We start from the raw sequence: 6,906 nt of genomic DNA on the forward strand, positions 1-6,906 counted from the left end.
TCTGTATCAATCATCACCATCATCCAAAGCGATTCATAATGTTTGTTTTTTCCCCTAATTTCTGATTCAAAGCTTCTCAATATAAGAGGCCGGTCATCTCGTAAGGTTAGAGGCTCTGGTAGAGAGTTCGGGATGCTCTAACAAATCCCTGCTGTTAATGGTCTCTGCTGTAATTTGCCTTCCCCACATGCAAATGGCTGAAAGTGAGCATCACTCCAGATTGCAAATTGCCCCCTTTCTTTTCATTCTGCTATGCTAACCTTCACGGAGCAGGAGTCAAACGCTGGTCAGCAGATCTCAACGTTCACCTTATCCTACATGTGTTGCACTGTACACCGGAGAGAAGTGCCACAATTTTTTTGATAATGATACGATGGCAGCATTTAGAAAAATATCACAAAAAAATGTTTACAGTGGTTATGACACTGCAGGTGTGTGTGTGAGCGACACAAAGATGTAGAAACACAGACTTTTAGAAACGTATCAAGTAGGAGCCAAAAATTAAAGTTGACATCACTGCAGTGTCGAGGGAGTTTAGAGACAACAGCAGCAACAAAGTGGAAAACCTATCTCAAAGTTTTATACATTTATATTGCTCCTATTTGCTCCTAAACTTTCCTTAAATAAACCTGCAGTAACTGTGAACACACCAATGACATTTTATCACCCTAAAAAAAAAAAAAAGTTGAAATCTTATTAGCAAACATTTGGCTATTTACACATGCAGCTGACCAATGTAACTTTAGGTTATTTACATAACCCCGGTTCTCTGAGTAATATGAGTGAGATGTCTCACTATGGGATGCACGCCTCGCTGCAGCCCTCAGAAGCATTTATCTCATTACGCCAATCCTGATTGGCTGGTGAACGTGTCCGTCCGCCACAGGTAGTCCCACCTACCTTAAATAGCTCATGCGGACGGCACCACCCTCATTCAAGATAAGCACCTCTTCTCACTCGCCCAAGCAAGAAGGGTAGTCTGGTGAGACATCTCACTCATATTACTCAGAGAACCGGGGTTATGTAAATAACCTAAAGTTCTCTTTCATAATATTTCGTTCGATGTCTCACTATGGGATATGGTTGCTCCCGTATTGCCAGACAAGCTTATCGAGCGTCCACCAACCCACAGGGAAAAAGGTACTCTGTTCCAATCAGGACAGCAAAACCGCGCGTGCCACGCACGGAGCGGAGACGTCCAGCATATAAAAACGGACAAAAGTGAGAGGCGAGGACCAACTCGCTGCAGCACAGATGTCCTGAACAGAAACTCCCCTGAATAAGGCCCAGGATGCGGCCAAGCCCCGAGTCGAGTGCGCCCGCAGACCCGCAGGTGTCTGCAAACCCTGACTCGTATAAGCCAAAGCAATCGCCTCCACGACCCAGTGGGACAGGCGCTGCTTTGTGACAGGTTTCCCCTTATGAGGATTAGCCCAGGAGACAAACAGCTGATCGCTCCTCCTGAAACCCTTAGTCCTGTCCATGTAAGTGCGCACCGCACGGACTGGACATAACGCATGTGACCGCTGCTCTCCAGGCGAGGCAGCAAAGGCCACAAGGTCAATAGGAGAACATGAGCCCACTACCTTAGGCACAAAGGCCGGGTTGGGCTTCAAAATCATCCTCACATCCCCCGGGTAAAGCTGAGTGCATGATGGATGCACCGAAAGCGCATGGATGTCACTAACCCGTTTAGCCGAAGCCAGAGCCAGTAACAACACTGTCTTGAGAGACAGGTGTTTCAAACCTGCTCCCCCCAGCGGCTCAAAAGGAGGACCCTTGAGCCCCTCCAGAACCACAGCCAGATCCCATGGTGGCACCAGCGGTCTGGACACGGGGAGAAGCCTGCGCACTCCCTTCATAAAACGGCAAACCAGCGGGTGCTGGCTCGCTGTTTGTTTCCCAAACCCCACGTGACAGGCGGCTATAGCTGCCAAGTACACTTTAACTGTGGAGAAGGCTTTTCGTTTGTCAATCAGGTCCTGTAAGAATGACAATATCACACCTACTGGACACTGAAAAGGAACGTGGCCATTTCTGTGACACCAGTCCTCAAACACTCTCCACTTACAGTCATACAGAGACCTAGTGGAAGAGGCTCGAGCACTTTGTATAGTGGAAATCACACGCTGTGGGAGTCCCACAGCTGACAAATTGAACCACTCAGGGGCCAAACCCACAGCGCCAGGCGTTCTGGGTGCGGGTGGAAAACCGTCCCCCCCCCTGTGATAACAGGTCCCTGCGCAGCGGGAGCTGCCAAGGTTGCGCGCACAGCAACCGATATATCTCCGCCAGCCAATGCATTGCAGGCCAATGCGGAGCTATCAGAATCAGCGCGTGGCCGTGGTCCCTCACTCTGGACAGAGTGGGGGGTATCAGGGCCAGGGGAGGGAACGCGTAAAGAAGCTCGTGCGGCCAGACGTGCGCTAGTGCGTCTATGCCGAGGGGAGCATCCAGGTTGCGCAGAGAGTAAAACAGCGCGCACTGCGCGTTTCCTCTTGACGCGAACAGATCCACCGCGGCCCGACCATAACGGGCCCATATCTGTTCCACAATCTCTGGGTGCAGAGTCCACTCCCCGTATACCGGCGCGCCCCTGGACAACAGGTCCGCGCCCGTGTTCAGAGCTCCCGGGACGTGCGTCGCCCTCAGGGAGAGGAGACGACCGCAGCTCCACAGGATCAGTCTGCGTGCCAGCATGTGCAACTGACGAGAGCGCAACCCCCCTTGGCGGTTGATGTACGCTACCGTCGCCGTATTGTCCGTCCTCACCAGGACATGATGGCCCATGAGAGACGGAAGGAAGTGTTTCAGGGAGAGGAACACCGCTGAAAGTTCCAGAAAATTTATGTGAGACCGCTGGAGGTCCACACTCCAGCGGCCCCTCACTGACCGGCCCTCGTGAATTCCGCCCCACCCTGTCAGGCTGGCGTCCGTAGTGACCACCTTCCTGGACAGGACAGAGCCCATGGGCACCCCGCGGGTCAGAAACGACGGGGCTCGCCAGTGGCGCAGTGCCCTGACGCACCCCGGCGTAACCAACACTCTCCGTGCGCCATGACGCACGGGATCCAGCCCGCATGAGGCCACCCAGAGCTGGAATTCCCGCATGTGGAGGCGACCGAGATGAACCACGAGAATGGCTGACGCCATCAGTCCGAGTAATCGAAGACACAATCTGAATTGAACAGATTTGCCTGGATGGAAAAGCGCGAGACATGCTCTGAAAGCTCTCACTCGCTCCGCCGAGAGGCGCGCCGTGAAAATCACCGAGTCCAGGGATAATCCCAGAAAGATTATGTCCTGTGTCGGGCACAGCATGCTCTTTTCCGCGTTTATCACAAAACCCAGGTCTAATAGGTGCCGTGTGAGAATACGCGTATGCGCCATGGCCTCCTGCCTCGATTGTGCCAAAAGTAGCCAATCGTCCAGATATGTGGCCAAGCGAATGCCCTGCTGTCTCAGTGGGGCTATCGCCGCTTCCGTGCACCGGACGAACACCCTCGGGCTTAAAGACAGACCGAATGGGAGCACGCGGTACTCGTAGCACGTCCCCTGGAAAGCGAACCTCAGATACTTTCTGTGGGGAGGATATATTGGAATGTGGAAATATGCGTCTTTCAGATCGACAGAAGTGAACCAATCGTTCTGTCGCACCAGGCGCAGCAGGGATGCGTGTGTGAGCATCCTGAACTTGTATTTCCTGAGAAATTTGTTCAGAGCACGTAGATCCAGGATAGGGCGAATACCACTCCCCCCCGTTTTGGGACCAGAAAGTACCTGGAGTAAAAACCGCTCTGACACTGTGCGGGAGGAACGACACAGATTGCTCCTTTGTTTAACAGTGAGAGGATTTCCTCTTGCAAAACACGAGCTGACTCTCCCTGAGCCTGGGAGTGTATTATGCCGGCGAATCGAGGGGGAACAGCGGCAAACTGCAGCCTGTAACCCCTCAAAATCGTCTTCAACACCCAGGGCGAAGCTGCGAGCGCAGCCCACCTCTGCCACCTGCGGCAGAGAGGTGAGACGCGCTGCAGCTCTTCCACCATGAGAGGTCCCAACCGCGGTGCGGTCCTCTCGTGGTGGAAAACTGACATGGCCTCTGGGCGGTGCTGTGCACTTTGGCCCGGGAGGACAACGCAGTGACGGGGACCTCACTGCCCTCAACCCGGGAAAAGCCGCAGCTTTCCCCGGGGGTGGGACAGCAGGTGCCGCCACCGCGCTGTTTATTTTTATAGTTTTGGCTTTTATTAGCTGCGCCCTCGGCACTCGGCCCGGATGCGACAGCGGGACACATTTTATTTTCTTTATGAAAACTTGTGTGTGTGTGCGTGCTTGTGGACATGGGAGAGGGGCAACCGCTGAACCCTCTGCCGTCAGATGTCCGTCTCTCCCGGTCTGCTCTGGCACGGTCCGTGGCAGCTGGGAGATGGGGGCGTGGGGGGCCCCGGAGTGCACGCTCGGAAGCCAAACAGGTGGAGCTGGAGAACAGGGAACTTCCAGCTGCATCACCGGTGACGAGAGGGGCGGTCAGGCCGCTCTCTTTTTCTTCCTGGCCTGGTGGCTGGTAGCTTGCGCGGGCTGTGCCGGCGGAGCTGTAGCTGGGGCCGAGGGCTTCTTGAACCAGCCGGGCCGACCGGGCACGGGCGGCGGGGCGGGCTGAGGCTTCGGATGTTTCGGTATTTTGAACTGCGAAACCCGGGAAGCAGCCTGCGCGAATGATTTACGCTGCGCAGGTGGAGAGGGAGCTGGGGGCTTGCGAGGGAGGCAGAGCTTGAGAGCTTCGTCTTCCTTCTTTTTGGCTTCACACCGTTGTTGCATCGATGCTAGGGCGGAACCAAAAATCCCCTCCGGGACAATGGGCATGTCCAGGACGTCGTCCTTCTCTCTGTCTGACAGGCTGGCGAGGTTGAGCCACCGCGCTCGCTCCTGCAGAACCATGGTCCCCATCGCTCTACCCGTGGCCTGGACCGCGCAGCGTTGGACACGGAGACACAGGTCGGTGATGACCGGTATCTCCTCCCACGCAGCTGAGTCCTGAGTTTGCACAACATCCTCGCACAACTCAGCCTGGTAAGCCGTGAGCAGCGAGAGGACATTGAGCGCTCTGGCCGAGAGCGCCACCGCCTTGTACGCTTTCTCAGTCAGGGCTGACTGAAAACGGTCGGACTTGGACGGCAGGCTGGGGCTCCGGGAGGACACCGCTGACAGCTGGGGGTGAAGGTGAGCTGCAACAAGTGGCTCCATCGGAGGCATGCGGAGCAGACCCAGGCTCTCCATCGCCTCACAGTCGAGGGACGAGGCCCCGGGAACCGGGCTCCGGCTGCTGTAGGGGCGGTCTCTCCATGAGCGCGCCACCTCCTCCAGCAGCTCCGGGAAGACGGGGAGAAGTTGCTTCGTCGCGCTCTTGGCCAAGGGCAATTTCTTCCCCTCGTAGCGTGATCTGGTGATCTCAGCTACGACAGCGGGCCAGGGGATGCCCAGCCGGGCAGCTGCGCGTTTGCACACGTCGAGCATGTCCGAGCTGGGGGAGGGAGAAGCTGGTGTGCTACTCTCGTCTCCATCCCGAGAGTCGACGGAAGCCGCGGGCTTTGCAGCCCGAGCCGGTGTGATGAAGATGTCATCCTCTTCTTCATCCTCTGATATGAGGAGATCCAAGGCGCCATCATCATCTTCCCCATAGTCCAAATCCAGGACGTCTTCCTCCAGCGGGGGAACCGCGGCTAGCTCGAGCTGGGAGCCCCAGCTGGCGCTAGCCTCCGGTGTCGCCACCGCAGCGACCCCCACCTCCTTTCCGCCCTCGACGGCGGCGCCGTCGGAAGAGAGATAGGGGTCATGTCCAGACAGGCTAGCCTGGCGGGCTAGTCGTCTGCGGAGACTCTTGATGGTGAACACCGCACAGTGTTGACACGAGCCGGGGACCTCGATAGCCGCCCGGGCGTGTTCCAGCCCAAGACAGCACGAGCAGACCTGGTGTGGATCCATGCTCGATATCTTATTCCCGCAGCGACAGAGTCTGGCTCCGGAGTCTCCGTGCCCTCTGGTGTGAGGGGTTTTAGCCTCCATTCCGTGCGAGCTGGTGTGCAGGCAGGGAGCCGAGGCAGTTAGCTGGTGTGCTAACCGTGAAGAAGCCGAGAATTAGCTGGTGTGCTAATGCCCGGTGCTCGAGTAGCCGTGGTGGGGCGTCGAGAGCAGTGCTGACCAAGCCGTGGAGGGCAGGAAAGCACTGAGTTCGATCTGGTGTGACCGACGAAGCAGAAAAAATGTCCTAAGCTAGTAGCGCCCAGCGACAGAAGCTAAATAAGATCCGTCTATGGACAGTTAAGCTAGCTAGCTCTGGACGCGAGATATGCTCCGAGTGAGAAGAGGTGTTTGAATGAGGGTGGTGCCGTCCGCATGAGCTATTTAAGGTAGGTGGGACTACCTGTGGCGGACGGACACGTTCACCAGCCAATCAGGATTGGCGTAATGAGATAAATGCTTCTGAGGGCTGCAGCGAGGCGTGCATCCCATAGTGAGACATCGAACGAAATATTATGAAAGAGAACTCCAATAGTGGCTCTTCATTTAGTTCTATTTTGCTCTCTAATAACTTCAGGGGTAAATATCGGGCTCTTTGGCTGCTAGATGCTCCACTATATTCAACTAAAGTTAAGTTTATGGGCTATTAAACTGAAAAAAGAGCTAAAAAGATGATAAAACACTTATTTTTTATTTATTTGCTGTTGTTTTATTGTATTCCTTGTTTGAGCTACATCCCTTGTATGACAGGTGCTCTATAAATACATTGTTTATTCATTATCTTCATTATTATCATCATTATCATCATTATTATTATTATTATTATTATTATTATTATTGTTAAGTTATGACAAGGAAAGAGAATGCATTAAATAAAACCAAGTA

At 54.5% G+C, this 6,906-nt stretch overlaps 1 pseudogene; it reads right to left on the bottom strand.

Moving 5' to 3' along the window:
- Positions 1–2,014: 2,014 nt before the first annotated feature.
- LOC133993524 (uncharacterized) lies at positions 2,015–4,097 on the bottom strand (annotated as a pseudogene).
- Between the last annotated feature and the right edge of the window lie 2,809 nt (positions 4,098–6,906).

This window comes from Scomber scombrus, chromosome 14 (assembly GCF_963691925.1).
Source record: "Scomber scombrus chromosome 14, fScoSco1.1, whole genome shotgun sequence".
In the NCBI taxonomy this organism is placed as follows: Eukaryota; Metazoa; Chordata; class Actinopteri; order Scombriformes; family Scombridae; genus Scomber; species Scomber scombrus.